The sequence below is a fragment of the Rhagoletis zephyria genome, unplaced genomic scaffold (assembly GCF_001687245.7).
Source record: "Rhagoletis zephyria isolate East Lansing unplaced genomic scaffold, Rhagoletis_zephyria_1.1 Rzeph_scaffold_00040, whole genome shotgun sequence".
NCBI classification, from domain to species: Eukaryota; Metazoa; Arthropoda; class Insecta; order Diptera; family Tephritidae; genus Rhagoletis; species Rhagoletis zephyria.
In genome coordinates this window covers 449,767-468,416 of record NW_016157124.1, presented here as the reverse complement: position 1 = coordinate 468,416, position 18,650 = coordinate 449,767, and the positions used below count along the sequence as shown (strand labels likewise).

Genomic DNA, 18,650 nt, shown 5'->3' with positions numbered 1-18,650 from the left:
ATTAGAATTTAATGTTGGAAAAAAAACGGAACTATGTTATAAAATTTGCAACTGCTGTGAATGTGAGCTGTGCGACTGTTATGTTAGGGATGTGCAATAAAAATGTCATTACAAACTTTAGGTACGCTAATTTTTTTATTTTTGTTTTATTCTATTACTCCGTTATGCAAACAGGCTGGAAACCGCTGCACTAAAGCAAAAACATACATATGTACTATAAGGAGCAATTTAACAGTAGCAACGTAACACAGAAGTTCTAATTTAATGACTGTTTTTAGTAATGAAATGTTTTCAACGTGCACTTCATAATAAATATCCGCTTACAATATTGGGTCATATCAAAAGTCTCTGCGGATTTATGGGTAAATTAAAAAAAAAAAACAAACAAGTAAGGGCAGTGCTGTCGTCGGCTAACTATGCCGAAGCCTTCATATCTTTCATGAACATCAGGAAATTTTACTACATTAAAAATTAGTTGTTTGCGAGCTAAACAACATTCAATGCATACATACATAGAGGTATTATATAAAAAAAAATTCATATCTGAACAATTAGTGGGGTGGAAGATATGCCTTATAAGGTACCGATCTAAGTGATTTTCACTACTGTATATGATCGATAATGGTTTTATCACTATAAGCTTTCTTTTGATAGTGGGCGAAAATAAATCGAAGTTTCATGTTCCTAACTGCATATCGACCTATCTCGGGAGCCAGTTCGAAAACGCCCTATCTCAGAAAATTTTTCAAGAACGCCCTGTTTTAAAATTTGGTCGAAGAACACCCTATTTCAGAATTCGTTTCAAAAACGCTCTATCTCAGCACACTTTCAATACATTTTCATTTGAAATATGGCTTTTTTGAACCGACTTCTGAGATAGGGGGTTCATCAACCATATTCTTCGATAGCGTTTCAATAAAGTTCTGATATAGGGCGTTCTTAAATCAAATTCTAGGGTAGGGCGTTCTTGAAAAGTTGTCTAACATAGAGCCTTTACGACCTGGCTGCCGGGATAGGTCGATCTTCCACTCAGGTGTCGATGTACAGAGGAGTTATTACCAAAAACCCAATATCTGAACAATAAGTTGCCTGAATGCCATGGGTTATATTGACTAGATCTTTTTCACTTTCACTGTAAGCTTTCTTTTGATAATGAGTGAAAACAGTGCGAAATTTTATGTTCCTAGCTGCATAAATGGGGGAGCTATGACAAAATCGTAATATCTGTACGATGAGTTATATGGGAGCTATATGTTATCATGGCCCAATTTTATTTTGGTTCCGACAAAGCTGAGGTATTAGATTGCATACAAACACTTGGACAGACAGGCGGGCATAGTTATATCTACTCAGCTCGACGTTCTTATCATTTAAACAGGCCTGTTGAGAGGGGGACCGGGGTCTTTTTTCCCCTGGGCTCGGAGTTCTCAAGGGGGCCCCGTGCTCAGACTAAATAGAATATGATGATGCGGGTCCAACTCGTAGAAAAGAAGTCTGATGATGAGATGTGGTAACTACATTTTTTTGATTTTTCCCCCATACAATAGTTTTACTAGTAACACATACTAAATACAATTTTTAATTTAATTTTTTCAGTTCTTTGTTCGCGTTTTCAAACCATTTTTCCGCCATCTGAATACGAAATTTAATGTTATATAGCCGTTTGAATACATTTGCTTGCATTTTCGGTTTACATTTTCAAAGAAGAAGGTAGTAAATAGGCATGCATATATGTGTACATATTTGCATAGGTAACGCACTTCAGTGTGTATGCTGCAAAAAAAATGTGTGTCTTTCAAGCTTTAACATAAATCATTATGAAATCAACGGAGTGCCTTTTAATATTTGTATTCAATTTTTGCAAAAAAATATCAAGCGTCAATTTACAAATACACAAATTTTTGCAACAGGTACATTAGTGTGTGTCTTATTTATGAACTTTGATCTTCAAAGTAATTCCATGAATTTTACAACTTTCAAGCCTCTGAGCTACGCCTTTCCATTATCCTATCTTCTAAATTTTTCGCAGAACTCCTTTTTCACCACCAAAAGAATCCATCTCGGGTAAGTCTTGCTTTGTAGCTTAAAAAAATTGGCTTCATACAAATAAGTCGCACGCTAATGTACACATGTATGTAGGTATGTATGTAAACATATTCATTCATGCGCGATGCAACTACCTAAGAGTAAAAATAAATAATTGCAAATATTCAAAAGCAAAAAATCACAACAACTGCAACGTCATTGATGTAATCGCTCAATGCAGAGGAAGCTGTCAACAAAACGATACTTTTAAACGATCATTAACATGCAAGATTTTGACACTAACAAAGCGACAAAATAACCGATAGACGCAATTGCATACATACTTGCATACATACTTTCATACCAAAATATGCAAATATTAAGTTTATTTCTCAAGCACCCAATACTTCGTTTAACTCCCTCTTGCTAGACGCGCTTTTGAAAATCACTCCCTCACATACATATTTAATCACTGGCTTGTCAGTCAAATGTGCAACGACGTGCTGACAGTGCCCAATTGTCAGTTGGTGCCTATGGTGGAATTTCGCGCTCTGCGATTGCTATGATGTGCTGAGTGTGCTCCACTGCCTAGAAACTCGCCTACTCAGAATATACAGTCATGTAAAAAATAATAGCAACACAACATTTTAACCAGTTTTGTCTATTTTTCTTTCGTGGGTTTATTGTTTGTTATTTTTTTTTATAAAAACATAGCTCATTGTCTAACAAAAATCATATTTGTCCTAATTTCAAACATTATGGAAAATTTCTTTAAATTTTTACAAAAAACTTTTTATTAAGAATTTCTAAAAAAAAATCTAAGTGTGCAGTTTTATGGCCCATTAAGTTCTAGCTTAATAAAGTGCAACATTCAGGGGGCTAAGAATTCGCGTTGATTTTTGAATTTATTTTTTTGTCGATGGTGTATTATTTTCGACCATACAAAAAAAAATTTGTCGAACATACATACATTTTGCTGGGCTATAAAACTGCATACTTGGATTTTTTTTTTTAATTCTCAACAAAAAGTTTGTTGTAACATTTTTTTGTATCGTTCTAATTTTTCTCCAAAGTTTGAGTTAGACTTACATATATGGTTTTTGTTAGATAATAAGCTGCAGTTTAATAAAAAAAAAAATAATACAAACATTAAACAAACAAAAAAATAATATTCAAACTTGGCCAAAATGGCATGTCCCAATTATTTTTCACATGACTATGTATACATATTGCCTGTATGTACATATTTTTAGCTCATGTGTAACTCCTTCGCTAACCAATTCTGCCAACAACAAATGTTGCAACAATTGTCAACTGTCAGTCAGCGCTCCAAACTATTGCTGCTAAGATTTTTTGTTGCTGCCGGCATTATGCATATGTCCGCACAGAGGTCATTAAAATAACTCGATGATCACCTTTTTGTGGCTGAGTTCATTATTTTGGTCGTTGCGATTTGGTGTTCAAATTTGGCGCTTAACATACACAAAATACACAGCCGTGCACAGAAACATATGTTTGTATGTTTGCGAATGCATTAAAAATATGACGCTGCGAGCAAATTTGTAACTACACGCTGCATGAAGCAGCCGCTACGTTATTATTTCTCTTTGCGTTGTCGTAAATTTTCTAATTTTCCACAAATTTCTTCCTTTAAGTGTCTTTGTGTAATAAAATCAATTAAGCCATTTTATGACACTCTAAATGCCACAAATCTCGGCATATCGCAGCGACACACAGTGCAGTGTACCATCACAAAAAAAAAAATATATGAGTATGTACACTTGCGTTTTTTTTTTTTTGTTTGTGCAACATGTTGTCGCTCTACGGCCTGCATTGACGTTGAGGTGTTTGTTATACGCACGCACGTGTGCGCGCCTGAAAAAGGCGAACCACAAACACGAAACAAAAAAAGACAACAACTAAAATGTGTGAAATAGAAAAAAACTGTGGTGAATTGTTTCCCCATTTAAAAAATTCGTTTAAGGACTATAAAAGTTCAGTTCAACATCTAGGTGACACAGTGGGACGTTTTAGGTTGAAATGTGGATGATTACGTTTTTTTTTTGGTCCAGTGTTATGACCAGGGAACGGATTTTTAGGACCTAAAAACCTATAAAAAAGGCAAAATAAAATAACGAAATAGACTGGAAAAGGCAAAATAAAATAGTGAAAAAGGCAGGAAAAGGCACTAGGTGTTGCAAAAAAGGCAAAAAAAGGCACTAAAAAAGACAGAAAATACGAAGAACAATCAAAAAATACATTTATTTTAGAAATGTTTGTATTACAAGTAAAAAGAGAAGAACTATGAACTAGTTTCATTATATGAAAAATTTGTACTTTGGATCTTTGACTCTTTTATCCTTTCTAGTTTCTAACTCACAAAACTTTAATCTGTATAGTTATAGTAACATTGAACCACAAGATACATTTTGAAGTTTTTCTGGCAGCATTTTCATTCGATTTACGCGAAGAAAAGCCTTAAATGTACTAAATGTGTGCTCGACGTAAGTTGATACAAGCGGCGCCCAATTTAAATATGGAACGTTTGAAACGTTCATATTATCAGGAATAGGGGCGTTTTCCTCGCCCTTTACAATTTTATCCACACCCCTTATTGTCTCTAAGCCTTCGTTAGCTGAGAAAACGTATTTGAATTTTTCCAACACCAATTTGGCAAGAGGTCTCTGCGCTTCTATCAGCCGCATGGGCAATGTGTATATTTTTTAATCTTAAAAAAAAAAAAATGTAAATGCTATAATCACTTTTTTAAAAGTAGAAAAGGCAAAAAAAGCAAATATCTTAAAAAAGGCAAAAAAAGGCAAATATCTTAAAATAGGCAAAAAAGGCAACATCAAATGTGTATATATGGAATCAGGGAAAGCTAAATCGTGGACATTCTTAATCGAATATAGTATATCTCTTTAGGAGAAAAAAAGGCAATTTCCATAAAATCCGTTCCCTGGTTATGACTAATGTGTTTTTCAGGGGTGTTGTGGTAGCGCACTGCCCTCAAGTGGTTCTATGAAGTCAGGATAAGCCTGTTGTTTCGCCGAACTCCTCACTCCATCGGACCGCCGTCCAGCATTACATCGTGAGGGGAAAGGCTATTAGTCGCCGGTGCTACGTCGTAGCCTTTCGAGGGTATTTAGCGTCTTCATTGCCTCTGCTATTGCGCCACTTGCTGTGGTCTATTTTACGCTACTTAAGTAAAAGCTTGTTTTAATACCTTGTTCAGTAACCCATCTGGACCAGGAGATTTGTTATCGTCGAGTCTCTTTGCGACTTGAATACTCTCCGACAGGAATGGACTCTAGCTTTTGCGGTGGAGGAAACCAGCATAGTGTTATGACTATATGTTTATATGTGAGGCATCTTGATGTAACTCCGAGTCATAAAAAATGCGTTTGCCTCTAAAATATTCGGGAACTCAGAAAGAAGGATCCCTTTTCCTGCCTTTTCACTCGTTGCCACTCAAGAGCAATTTTAAAAGCGAAGAAGTCATGTGGCGACTCTCCGCATGCTGGGCACTCGTTGGGCACATCCTCATTCACTCTGCTCAGGTACGAGTTTAGCCCGCTGCAATATCCAGAGCGAAGTTGGGATATTGTGGTGCGAATCTCCCATGGCAGACAAATTTCTGTCCCTTCCACGTCGGGTGATTGTGTGCCCAAAACGGCATTTACAGGTCGAGAGTCTATGTAACTTGAGACCAACCCCCTGTGAATGCCGTTCAGTTCCTATCGGTATGCAGTTGAGTCCAGAGGTTGTTTTATGAACCTGTGGACTTCGTCCGTCAGTTCGTAGAGATACCTCCTGATATGCTTGGCGAGGGCTCTTCTGCAAGCTGTTATCTGTTCGGATGCCCGCGTCTATGGCACCCTACTAGGAACTGCTTGCAGAGCATTGTGTTATGCTCCCTGATGTGGAGCGTCTAGGCCTCGTCATTAGAAGGCATTCAGTCGCGGTCCGGAGTGCTGTGTTGTATGGTGTGCTGTCTATAGCTTAGTCCACTACGTCCTGCTAGTCCAAGGGACCACGCGGGCGCCGTATAGTTAAGAACCGGCCGGCCGACTGCCTTGTATGTTGTCAACAACGTTTCTTTGTCTTTACCCCAGGTACTGCCGGTCTCTGAAAATAACTGACGAGTGCCGACCACTCAGATAATTCGCCACCACCGTTTGAGTCCCTGTGGGAGAGATGAAGCCTCAATCTCTTCTAGTAGCGCGGAGTTAATGGCGGTGTCAAACACCTCTGTCACAGAAGCGGTTACTGTTAAGACCACGTGTTATTTGGGTGTTTATGGCGTAAAGTGCTGTTGTTGTACTGTGCACTTTACGAAGCCCATGCTGATGCCTCGCTGAGGTCAGGTGGTTCGTAGAGTGCGGGAATATCAAGGTCTCANAAAAATATTTAGAGGTCGCTCAAAGCGCTCAAAGTTATCCATGTATTTTATAAAGGGAAAAAACACTTTCCGTAGAAATGGTATAGAATTCTTGAAAGTCAGCATTTTTCGATCGGAAACTCTGGTTATCTTCAGGAGACTTTCATAATAACAATATTTGATAGGTCCGCCAAACCCTCCAAATTGCAATGAGAGCGCCCATAAAAAATCGATAGGTTTTATTATTCGAAGCTTCCTGAAGAGAACCAGAGTTCTGCGATAGAAAAATATTGGTTTTCAAGAACTCTATACTATTTCTACGAAAAGTTGTTTTTTCCTATATAAAATACATGGAAAACTTTTAAGTTCTTTTAGCGACCTCTAAATATTTTTTGATTTCAAAATAAAAATATAGGGATATATTTTTTCGGTATAGACTAATCCTAGCGTGTGAGAGCATTAAAATCCGACTTTACTTTTCTTTTGACTACCTTAGAGTACATACATACATATGTGTCTCAGATCGACCACACGTCGTTACAGACAAGCGCGGTTTTGTAGCAGCGCTCTGGCATTCGGTCGATCGTTTTATGGAATTTTTTGTGTTTTTTTTTTACATTAGAACCGCCTTTAAAGCTGTTGTGGGCCAGCGTCTGCTCCTTCCGCCATCACCTGCTCCGCCAAATTTGCTATTGTTTTTCGCTTCATGCGCGCTGCTATTCGCGCACGGTCAAATTTAATGGGCCGTACGAGCAAGCGACCTAACAGCTAGCCAACCATTCGGCCGGTTTGGAAAAATTCGCACAAAGAAATAATACAAAACTTATCCACTCGTACCACATTTGGCCGCCACACTTAATGTGTACAATTATCACCACAATTAAGTGTGTTTGATGATTAAATGTGGCGCACTTTCAGGCGGCGCATGCCGTCACATTGACGCGCCACACAATTTACGCGCACCTAAAAAAAAAAACGGAATATGGAAAAGAGATTTGTGAAAAATAGACCGCACAGGGGGTTGAGTGTGGCTAAAGAGTTTTACCAAATCATCGATAATATGCATATGCACGTTGAAAGTGTCTTATTTTTAATTAACCCACTGCGAACTCAATATTTGCGCATTTCTGGTGCAACGCGTCAAAGGGCCAATAGGCGCGCTCTAGCTACCAGTAGCCAGCACAGCGTCAGACACACATGTCTCTGGCCTGATTATCCTGCTTAGCTTCGGTGTGTTTGTGCGCGTCTACAACACTTGGCTATTACTGGCTGCTGCTGAACAAAAAGGTGCTTCTTACGAAAACTAACCCTTTCTATTAGGAAAAGCAACAAATGCGATTGACTAAAATCACCAAGCGTAAAGAATTTGAATCTGGTATAAGCTGGCGCTTTATCGCACACTCATACCGCGCGCTATCATTCGGCCTTCCACTCGAAAATCTACTCAACTGATAAGACGAAGACGCAGCTATGCGACTCGCTCACACTTGCAGTCAACCAATCACAGCTTTGTATTCAAGCCACGTCTCTTTCTCTCTCTCTCGCTCTACCTATCTCTTCCCTAATGCATGCACTCACAAACCTATACACAAAAAAAAGATTTGGCTCAAGCAACTTTAGTGCACTCAACTTGACGTTGCTGGTCAGCCGAACGTCCAATTGTCAGAGCATTGTCTTCTCTCCGATTTTCCTTCATTCATCTGGCCGGTGTCCAATATAATTGCTACTAACTGACCACTACACTCCCACCGGCCTCTTGCTCTTACACTATTTGTATGTTCGCTTGCCTTGTATTGTTATCTTGGTTGTTGTTTGTGTTGTGTGTCGAATAACTCCACTGCCAAACATCCATTCATCCATCCATGCACCTATTCATAGTATACCATCCCTGACTTTGTCTGCATGCCTTGCCTTTGGAGCTGTTAAGGCTGCATGTGTACATACATTCGCACACACACTGTTGCTGTTGCCCAGCGAGCATTTTCAATCAAAATCGACTTGAAATCGACTCGAAATGAAGTCTGTCGAAAATCTTTCTCACTCACTAAGAAAGTATTTTGACTGCTTTCTAAGTTTCTATAATCGCTTGGAAGAGCCAGAAAGTAGTAGTCTTCTATGCGACTTAGAAACGACTCGATTATCCTAAAGGTAAATCCTCGAATGGTCACCGAAATGCTGACTGGGTGGAGTTGCATTTGTGTCCGCGGACAATTTTGCTGGCTATAACTCGATTAACTTGTGTGAGTGGGTTATCGTAGATATGTCAATGCATGCGTGTGCGCAATCCCTTGGCTCAGCACCGAGCCTCGCACACACGTAACCAGCAGCTATGACAGCGCACTAAGCCGAAACTAGCTTATTGACTCAAGCCGCGCGCCACTCAAATTCAGTCCGGTTTTGAAATTGTCGCTGAGCGTAACGTCTGAAGATAAACGCGCAGTGTTGTGGTGTGCACTTAAAAAGTTTTCCCTAACGTCAAGTTCCTACGGTGTCTTTTTGCCTATCAAATCGCTCCCAGTGCAAGCGTGTATTTTGTAGGAAAAGCTACAAGTTAGCTATTGATGCGGTAAATAAAGCCTTGTTTTTTGTGCTGATAACTCTTGAAAAGCCGTCGGTTTGTTGACGTTTAGAAATTGTGTTTCCATTGTGCGGGAAATTTTGAAATAAAAAACAAAAAATATTTTAGTGAAAATTACTGAGAGAAATACGAATACAAATATTGCAAATAGTGAAGTTTGTGTCCCAGTAATACAAAACTCTACAAGCGCAATTGTTAAAAACGTTTCATCAAAAAGTAAGTGCTATTCTATAGTATCTTTTACAATGCATGTACATTAGGGCGTATCATTAAAAAAATTTGGTTTGAAAATTTAGTTTGTATGTGAAAATTTTGGGTATACAAATTTTTTTTCAGGCACCCGCTAAAACAGCTAAATCGCGTTTTTGCTGTAATTTTCATTCTTTCGGACATCAGATCTTTTTTAAAATCTTTGTGTCAGCGAAAAATTCTCGCTCGTGCCCTTAAAATATTGTTGCATTAAAACGCGTTTTGATTTATACCTCCACCTAACAAAAACCCCAGTTTTATTTTTTATTTTATATAAAATTTAAGCTCGCAAAAAATCGTGAAGAAATTTATGGGATTCCCTTAAACGCGAAGAGCAGAAAACTCGAAAACCTCGAAAGTTTTCGAGGCTGTTTTTGGGAATGCACCTTTTTTCAGCCTCGTAAACAATGGAGAAATTCCGAAGTTTGACAGCTCATTCAGAGTTTTTTGTATAATACATCGCATCAGCTGAAATAAATACATATAAAATCAGCATTGAAAATGCCACGAAAAAGTGAAAAATGTAAATTGTATGAATTTATTGATCAAAACGCAGTCAACAATTATAAAGGCAACACTGAAACTTACGAACGACTTTTCGAGGCTTTTTTCGTGACTAATTTGCCTCGAAAGTTTTCGAGGCACGCGAAAATCACCACTCATACAATTTTTGACAGTTGTTTTTCGAGGCTGGAAAAGTTTCGAGGTTTCGTGGTTTTCGAGCCACTTTCGAGCTTAAGGGAATCCCCTAATTGATAATATGTCGATTATTTTGTAGCTACACCGACTACGCTTTCCGGTAGTCAGTGAAATAACACCACCACATACTATGTACATTAGGATGCATCACACCCCTCACCAGCAAAATTTACTGTTTTTCCATCGGAATTTTAATATTAGTAGATTTCACCGCCAAAAAAAAATTTCTTAAAAATATCAGGACCTATTTGAAAGTATCTCCAAAAATCGAGTTTTTTATGTAACTAGTTTTTAACATTTTTTTTTCCCCCAAAAAAATCTCCTCAAGTGATATAAAAAATTTTACTTACAACTTCTGTGTGAAAATGCTATCAACAAACTTAAAATAATGAGATTTTTGGAGGTATTTTCAAATCAGTGCAGCTCACGGTCATTAATCAGCCTTATCGCCAACTCCATGTGAATAAATAGTTCCCATAATTTACAGGCAAAACAAAAACCAATTGGAAAAAATAATTTTTTCTTTGCTTTATAGCTTTGGGAATATTTGTACACAAGGAATTAGCAATAAGACCGAATATTTTTATTCCGAAATATTTTCGCGTAGGTCTTAAATTATAATATATTATATAATTCCATTATAGCAGCTGAGTTCTTTCCTCAAGCATATTAAATTCGCATTCGCTAACATTCGAAACATCCAAAACATGTATGAAAGCGATTATTGGAACAGAGTATTTTTGAATTTTGAGTACTTGCGAGTTCTGATAAGTTCTGAGTACTTTCGAGTTCCTTTTTTAAGTACTGAGTGCTTTCAAGTTCTTTAGTGAGTACAAAGTTCTTTAGAGTACTCAGTATCGATACTTTTAAAAATCGGGTGCTGTCGATCCTTTTGAGAATCGAGTTCGGAGTACTTTTGGTATCGATACTGCCCAATACTACTTAATAAACTCGACTAAAATCGCTTAGGTTTTTAGAACGCCAATGGGTGAACAGTTTAGGAGAACTCTACTTTTAATTTGCTCAATATTATGCTAATTCCAAAGTATTGGAATTAACGGAATTTTGGTGGGAGTACATTCATGTTTTGGGACACAAAACTTTGTTTCAATTATTCTTTTTTTCATTCAACCGAAGCGTCAGATAACCAATTTTCAATAAACTGGACTGTATGTAATTAAGCGGCTTCGGCTACATGAAAAACTGCAAATTAATTTAATTTAAAAATAAGTTCAAAATCTACTCTGCATCATTAATAAGTTCTGGGATTTGCGTTTTCCTGGAAGACATTTTCTTGAGGAAAGTTGCAACATCATCGCAGGTTATGTGCGCGTTTTAATATAATTTGTCCATAGCAGAGAGTTTCATGACGCTGTTGAGAACCTCAAAGTTGTGGCGATTCAGTAAATAAAATCTCTAAAGGCTACTGCAATTAAGATTATTTTACAAACAATTAAGCGACGGCTGCGTACATTATTTATCAGTTTCACTAAGGTCGAGGCTAAGCAATGAGCGGCAAAGCGGCGAGCGGCTGAGCGACGCCATACAAAAATGCCGCAAAACCGCCAGAAATGCCGCTCAGTGCGTGGCCTCAGCCTAAGGGTTCCCTTGAGAATTTCAACAATCATAAATATAAGACGCTGGATATTTCGTTATTATATTCTACAAATTAAGAGGCTTGCCGGGTTGTGGGATCTTATTGTATAGTATAGACGGCAACGGTAATACGGATTNTTTTCATTTTCAATTTCATAGATTGTTTATAATGACTTTTGCTAAAATTTCAAAATCAAAAGTTATCAAAACAAATTCTATGGGACTGAGAAGTATTATTTTCTACTTTTTAGTCCATTTATAAAAGCGTTGTATATTAAAAAGTTTTTTTTATATTATTTATTTTCTACTTTTTAGTCCTGTCTGAATAAAAGTTTGCAATAGATATTAAAATAATTCAACGATAGTACATAGGGCGACATCTAGATGTCATCTACCTCGCCCCATTCACTATGCTTTTTTATAGGAGCTTTTCAAAGCTTTGCTTTATGGTGTCGGACACACAACATTGAAAGTTTCTGGAACACAACATTGCAAGTTGATAAAAGCGTTGTAAAAATACGAAATCATATAAATCATATAAAACTAAATAAAATAAAATAAAGTTAACTAAAATAGATATAAACATGAAATAAAATTTAGAAAAGTTTAAAGACATAAATAAAAAATTTTGCCAGTTACTCAAACCCAGGAAAGAATCTGGTTCCTGCGGAATTTTAAAACGCTGCTACCGTGCGACTTCTAAATATTGTTTGATCTTTATTAAAAAAAAAAACAGATTTTCATACTTGTTGTGATTTGTTCGATACCGTTCATGCATCCATGCGTTTTCTCAAATTCTTTCATCTTCCCGATAGTGCTCAGCTCATTTAGCATGCAACTCTCCAATGACTTCATTCATCAGCAGCACTCGCTATTCCCACAGTTCCGGCAGCACACTCAATAATTATGCAAATGAAGTGTCCACATTCGACCAAAANGGGATTCCCTTAAACGCGAAGAGCAGAAAACTCGAAAACCTCGAAAGTTTTCGAGGCTGTTTTTGGGAATGCACCTTTTTTCAGCCTCGTAAACAATGGAGAAATTCCGAAGTTTGACAGCTCATTCAGAGTTTTTTGTATAATACATCGCATCAGCTGAAATAAATACATATAAAATCAGCATTGAAAATGCCACGAAAAAGTGAAAAATGTAAATTGTATGAATTTATTGATCAAAACGCAGTCAACAATTATAAAGGCAACACTGAAACTTACGAACGACTTTTCGAGGCTTTTTTCGTGACTAATTTGCCTCGAAAGTTTTCGAGGCACGCGAAAATCACCACTCATACAATTTTTGACAGTTGTTTTTCGAGGCTGGAAAAGTTTCGAGGTTTCGTGGTTTTCGAGCCACTTTCGAGCTTAAGGGAATCCCCTAATTGATAATATGTCGATTATTTTGTAGCTACACCGACTACGCTTTCCGGTAGTCAGTGAAATAACACCACCACATACTATGTACATTAGGATGCATCACACCCCTCACCAGCAAAATTTACTGTTTTTCCATCGGAATTTTAATATTAGTAGATTTCACCGCCAAAAAAAAATTTCTTAAAAATATCAGGACCTATTTGAAAGTATCTCCAAAAATCGAGTTTTTTATGTAACTAGTTTTTAACATTTTTTTTTCCCCCAAAAAAATCTCCTCAAGTGATATAAAAAATTTTACTTACAACTTCTGTGTGAAAATGCTATCAACAAACTTAAAATAATGAGATTTTTGGAGGTATTTTCAAATCAGTGCAGCTCACGGTCATTAATCAGCCTTATCGCCAACTCCATGTGAATAAATAGTTCCCATAATTTACAGGCAAAACAAAAACCAATTGGAAAAAATAATTTTTTCTTTGCTTTATAGCTTTGGGAATATTTGTACACAAGGAATTAGCAATAAGACCGAATATTTTTATTCCGAAATATTTTCGCGTAGGTCTTAAATTATAATATATTATATAATTCCATTATAGCAGCTGAGTTCTTTCCTCAAGCATATTAAATTCGCATTCGCTAACATTCGAAACATCCAAAACATGTATGAAAGCGATTATTGGAACAGAGTATTTTTGAATTTTGAGTACTTGCGAGTTCTGATAAGTTCTGAGTACTTTCGAGTTCCTTTTTTAAGTACTGAGTGCTTTCAAGTTCTTTAGTGAGTACAAAGTTCTTTAGAGTACTCAGTATCGATACTTTTAAAAATCGGGTGCTGTCGATCCTTTTGAGAATCGAGTTCGGAGTACTTTTGGTATCGATACTGCCCAATACTACTTAATAAACTCGACTAAAATCGCTTAGGTTTTTAGAACGCCAATGGGTGAACAGTTTAGGAGAACTCTACTTTTAATTTGCTCAATATTATGCTAATTCCAAAGTATTGGAATTAACGGAATTTTGGTGGGAGTACATTCATGTTTTGGGACACAAAACTTTGTTTCAATTATTCTTTTTTTCATTCAACCGAAGCGTCAGATAACCAATTTTCAATAAACTGGACTGTATGTAATTAAGCGGCTTCGGCTACATGAAAAACTGCAAATTAATTTAATTTAAAAATAAGTTCAAAATCTACTCTGCATCATTAATAAGTTCTGGGATTTGCGTTTTCCTGGAAGACATTTTCTTGAGGAAAGTTGCAACATCATCGCAGGTTATGTGCGCGTTTTAATATAATTTGTCCATAGCAGAGAGTTTCATGACGCTGTTGAGAACCTCAAAGTTGTGGCGATTCAGTAAATAAAATCTCTAAAGGCTACTGCAATTAAGATTATTTTACAAACAATTAAGCGACGGCTGCGTACATTATTTATCAGTTTCACTAAGGTCGAGGCTAAGCAATGAGCGGCAAAGCGGCGAGCGGCTGAGCGACGCCATACAAAAATGCCGCAAAACCGCCAGAAATGCCGCTCAGTGCGTGGCCTCAGCCTAAGGGTTCCCTTGAGAATTTCAACAATCATAAATATAAGACGCTGGATATTTCGTTATTATATTCTACAAATTAAGAGGCTTGCCGGGTTGTGGGATCTTATTGTATAGTATAGACGGCAACGGTAATACGGATTAAAAGCGCAGTTAATCTGATCAAAATTGTACCCCGCCAGATGATAGTATTCCGGCTTATGCGAGCCGCGAGGTCGTGGGTTCGAATCCCACGGCCAGCTCCTTCACTTATTACTTGTATTTATTTATTTAATGTAATTATGATTGTTGTGGCCTTTGTAATAAACTTAAACTCGAAAAAATTAAATTAATTTGAAACAAATAATTATAAGAAGTAACGTAAAATTTAAAATAAAATAAAATAAAATAAAATAAATTAAAACAAAATAAAATATATAATTGAAAAAAATTTAAATGATTTTTAAGAATGGTTCGGGGTGGGATCGAACCTGGATCCTATTGAGTTGTAGTACACACAATTCTGATCACTCGAATACCGCAAACGCCAAACTCGTTCTTATTGAATTTCAATTGAATTCTCATCATAGACATACGGCGATCAAAATTGTGCCCTGACAGTAATGCGGATTAAGGAGTAGAATTTTCAGTTCATTTTTTTTTTATTCAATTATTACTTTTATTTTTTAAATGTAATTAAAGTGGGCTATTTAATAAAATTAAATTCAAAATTTTAATTAGCTAATNTAAAAAAAAAAACAGATTTTCATACTTGTTGTGATTTGTTCGATACCGTTCATGCATCCATGCGTTTTCTCAAATTCTTTCATCTTCCCGATAGTGCTCAGCTCATTTAGCATGCAACTCTCCAATGACTTCATTCATCAGCAGCACTCGCTATTCCCACAGTTCCGGCAGCACACTCAATAATTATGCAAATGAAGTGTCCACATTCGACCAAAAACTACAAAAAAAAATTAAACAAATATACAAAGTTGCAGCGACGAAAGAACAGGATGAGAAGAGACAAGAAGCAGTTGTCCAACAACCGACAATCACGAACGGCCACTGCAGCAAGTTGCAGCGCGGAGAAGCGGCAGTGCCAGAGACACATACTTATGTTTGCATCTTAGGGTGTTCCAAAAACAAAAATTAAAAGTGTTAAGCTCTCACCAGCTTAATAATAATAATAGATTGGCATATGTTAGTGTTTGGCCGAGCTTCTCCTCCGATTTATGGCGTGCGCCTTGATGTTGTCACACCTACAGTTTTACGCCGACTCCGAACGGCGTTTGTATTTTTATGAGAAGCTGCTTTTCATGGCAGAAATGCACTCGGAGGTTTGCCATTGCCTGCCGAGGGACGACCGCTGTTAAGAAAAAACCTTTTTTCTATATTTTTTTGTGATGTTGCTTTGACCCCAGGGCTTGAACCCAGGTGCTGCGGAGTGGAAGCGCGTACTGCTTACCACTACACCACAGCGGCCGACACCCCGCTTGGTCTTTTCTAAAAGAAGAAAAATAATGCCCGTCTTTTTTTGTTTAAAAAAATTTTCTATTTGTTATGCTTAAAGCCCATGAAGGTTTCCAAGTATTCTATATAGGAAAACAACACGCTTTCGTAGAAATGGTTATAGGTCCCCCAATTGTATGTTCTACTAATCTTTTGGTTTTTTAACCGACTTCCAAAAAAGGAGGAGGTTATCAGTTCGTCGGAATATATATTTTTTTTTTTTTATGTATGTTACCGCATAACTTTGGACCACGTCAACCGATTTCGATAATTCTTTTTGCACCGGAAAGGTAGTGTCTCAGAGGTGGTCCCATACTAATCTGGTTGAGATCCGATGAGTGGATCATAATATATATATATATATATTTTTTATATGGGAGTTGAAGTCGGTTTTTTTTGCTAAAAATTACTTCTTTTTACAAAAAGATACGGCTATTCTTTTTTTCATTTAGAAAAATCCTAAGGGCTGAGAGCTTAACATTTTAAACCTTTACCCCCGCATGTAATTATGAACCACCCTAATGTATATGTTTGATCGCCTGCTTAGTAGCTTGCTTGCTGACTTGCTTGTGTAGATATTGTACATCCTCGTAATAAAGATCACCAACGCCAGATTAAAAAAGATTGGACAACAAAATGTGCTGTTGCCGCCAAACAATGTTGCCAGGCAATAAAAGTATGTATCAAAATTGTCCGTAGAAATATAAAAAAGGCCAACCAACAATGTATGCAATGAGCGCGCAATAAAAATGTACAGCAAAAGCGGCGCAAGGATAATCGAGCACATCAACAAGTGTAGTCGCTCGCAATAAACGGAGAAGTTCGCAAGAATAAGATGAAATATGTAGTACTTATGTATGTATACTCAAAATATTCGTATGTATTTTTGTACAGACTGAATGTAGCAAGAATGGTAAAACAAAAGATATGTATGTATGTAGTAGAAGAATTCTTTAAGAATTCTGATTTTCGAACTCAATACAGCCGCGTGTCTCACTTATCGCCGCGATGGGCGTAAATGATGAGGTGGGTGGATCGAACATGACAGTTGTGTAAGTTTCAAATTTTTTTGTACCGCTAACGAATCTTACGCATTTTACACTATGGCAAACCGTTTCTATGTCAACCAAATACAATACTTACAGCTCACTCTCTCTGAATTTCTGGAGCCAACCTGGCAAAAGAATGCGAAAATTTACTCAGATTGTTGTTACGTTTTTATTTTTTTTTTGTTGTTTTCGTTCTGGCACTGCTGCTCCATCTCACTGTTGTAAGTTTATTTCGCAAAAATGCGGCAGCAACAAAAACCTGCACGTTTGTACTGCGCGGCGCGACGCAAGCTCTCGTCATGAACATGGCTTCATGATGCAAGCAATTTCGTTGGGAATGCGCAACACGCCTGCGTAGCAGCGCTTACTTTGTCTCTCGTGTGCTTGTTGTTGTTGTTGTTGGCGATTGTTCTTGTTTGTTGTCTTGTTCATGTTCGTTTGTTGCATTTTTCGCAGATCAGTGCAAATTTGTCTGCGCTTAGTTGCTGATTTTTGTGTTTTTTTTACCCTTTTTGCTGACTTTCTTCTTCCTGGTAAACCCTCTCCGGCACTGCCTTCAGTTGTTCATTTGCCGGTGAATTGTCTTTTCTTTTGCCCGCCAGTTGTTATGTTGTTGTGCAAATAACGCGTGGTTGTACAATGCAAATAAAAGTCGCAACAAGCATTTATTTAACAAGTCAGCGGCAACAAGGAAGCTACAAACTGTTGCACCCTCCTCGCCGCGAAGAATTTTTTTTTTTATCTCTTTCTTCTGGTGTGCTCAACATCTTCCGTTGTTTTGGACAGTTGTTTTATTTATTAGTTGTTTTGTGTTTTATGGTTATTTGTAGGCCAGGTTTACACCTACACACATATGTATGTATGTATTTGAATGTGAGCAGCATATGTGAATTCCTTGGCTAATTTTCTGTACCTTCTGCTTAAAGCAGTGCTTTGTTATTGGTAAGGAAACGTTCTAAGTATAAAGAATATAGGCTGATGAGGTATACGATTAGGGTCCCCAGATTCTAAAACGGAGAAAGGAGTACATTTCTATTTTCGATAGAAAAATAGCAGTACAAACATGAAAAAGGAGCACTATTTTTTTTTTTAATTTTGTGTGCAATTTATTGTTACAAATTACCAAAAAGTAAATACTATGTACGTACGCTGCCGGAACAAATATTGGCACAGCAAATTTTTCACAATATATACAACAATTTTTATTCTAATATTTTTCCGCCAATTTTGTATAAAAATATGGTTCATTCAACAACAAAAAACATTCAATCATTCATCAAATTTTCTATTAAACGTTCTTCTGCGTAAAAATATTTCCGCCACTCTTTTCCGGCAACACAGAAAGTAGAATTCTACTAAGAGAGGGTTATAATCCAAAACTACAGGAGGGATTTGGAATTTTGTCGCCTTTCCGTTTAGATATATGTCACTCCTTTTATAGTGACATAACCTCAAGTTTTAAAATTGGAGTTATGCCACTTGGGGCTATGTCATGGCACCGATTACTCAGTATGAGGCCTTATGTTGGACAAAAGGGGTAGTATAAAGGACTAAAATGGTGGAAATTAGCATATGGTTACAGAAGATATGTAATAAAGTAACCTACGAAGACTTGAAATACAAAACTAAAAAAGGAGTACATTTCAAGATTTTTTGGGAGTACAAGG

The 18,650-nt window shown here is 37.1% G+C and overlaps 1 protein-coding gene across 2 annotated transcripts in view; it reads left to right on the top strand.

The window, feature by feature from the left end:
• Ntan1 (N-terminal amidohydrolase 1) overlaps positions 1 to 18,650 on the top strand; it is a 102,732-nt gene that overhangs the window by 22,668 nt on the left and 61,414 nt on the right. The window contains exon 1 of one of the 2 annotated variants that reach the window (XM_017621135.1): positions 8,774 to 9,200. The exons of the other annotated variant lie outside the window; for it this stretch is intronic. The gene's annotated coding sequence lies outside the window, so the exon portion shown is untranslated. Of the gene's footprint in view, positions 1 to 8,773; positions 9,201 to 18,650 lie in introns of those variants that run through there. 2 annotated transcript variants of the gene reach the window in all.